Source organism: Diuraphis noxia, unplaced genomic scaffold, assembly GCF_037042655.1.
Source record: "Diuraphis noxia isolate RWA-SAM2 unplaced genomic scaffold, SU_Dnox_SAM2 contig0001, whole genome shotgun sequence".
Lineage (NCBI taxonomy): Eukaryota > Metazoa > Arthropoda > Insecta > Hemiptera > Aphididae > Diuraphis > Diuraphis noxia.
In genome coordinates this window covers 42,468,110-42,469,593 of record NW_028301711.1, presented here as the reverse complement: position 1 = coordinate 42,469,593, position 1,484 = coordinate 42,468,110, and the positions used below count along the sequence as shown (strand labels likewise).

Here is a 1,484-nt window from a genome sequence, read left to right as displayed (position 1 = left end):
GATATGTGGGCCGTTCCCGGTGGTACTGCAATACCGGGTCAACCCGCGGTGGAGCAGGAGCAAGCCCCAAAATCTCCACCAAATTTGAAAAAATTAGTTTAACATTTGAACCTTTCGATGAAAGGTGTATCAGATGTTAAGCTGATAAGAACAGATACTACACTTTGATCTTAGCCGATAGGCCGAGAAGCGATACACTCTGAACATCACTGAGGTATCTTAAAGACAAACGCAATTCTAAGACGATTGCAGTTTCAAATTTGAGCGTGTTCGGTAAAACGAAAATATGGATTTTCGAAAAATCGCGTTTTGAAAAACGGCCGTACGCGTCACTAATTTGATATTTTACACTTCATTGAATGAAGATAATTGCATTTAAATAGATGATTTTAAGAATTAATTGTTGACGATACCATCAGACAAATGGTACAGCTCAATAAGCGCCATCTACCGTCAGAGAAAAACGAACGAACATACGAAATATTTTGTTCTAAAAACACGTATTTTGCTGTCTAATGTTACACAAATGTGTTTTTTTCTTTTGTTTAATAGTTGTAAAATACATATTATGAATTGGTTTAATTCACAACACAATTCAGTATCATAGCGATTGAATTATAACAAAATATTATGATGTTTCGGAGTACGAAAATTCGACGACGGCGGCCGCCAACAAGCGCACCGAGTCGGTAGCAGCAGCTGTCGATAATATTTACGTGTACCAATAGCGCCCTCGCGTAGTCATATTATTATTTCATATATGATAAAAATTCTTTATGGTACTTTTTAATGTATAATATGAGAAATATAATATTAATTAACATTGTTGTTCTTTTTAAAACGATTTTAAATTATGGGTACAAACGAAACTTTGTAATTCAAAATTAATTATATTTTACATTTATAAATTATAAGTAGTTATAACTTATTTAGTTAATTAATTAATTAATAGCGGTTGTCGGCAACGGCTATTGTATACTGATAGCGCCATCTCGTTGTCATACAATATTGTTTGTACAATATTTGTGATGACATTATTTAATATCGATTATTATTATTTGATATATTAGAGAAATATTATTTCAAAATAGTAGTGTCGGACATCAGTAATTAACATTTCATAAATATGTTCGTAACTATATAAGAATATTGTACCGAAGACAGGGTTAACAAAATAATCCTTACTATAAACCACGGTAGATTATAGAGGTATACGCACGGCCGTATATTCATAATGCAAACAATTGTCCCGCAGATGTGTTTTATTCGCAGATTTGCCGGTAGATCACGCTGCAGTCTTTTGGCCCTAATTTTCATGCTTGAAATACAGATTTCATACAATAAACGAATAAAAACTCATCAAAAAGTCTCATAAAAAAACAAAATTGTACATAAATTAATGTAAATGAAGACATGTATTATAAATTCGACGTTATACTAGATAAAATATACACATTAACAAATTAAGGTAAAATTATAAAATC

General features: G+C 31.8%; 1 non-coding gene across 1 annotated transcript; it reads right to left on the bottom strand.

The window, feature by feature from the left end:
* On the bottom strand, positions 1–194 carry LOC149060709 (U2 spliceosomal RNA). Its single transcript, XR_016190057.1, has one exon. It is a non-coding gene; the product is annotated as a U2 spliceosomal RNA (small nuclear RNA).
* Positions 195–1,484: the final 1,290 nt, after the last annotated feature.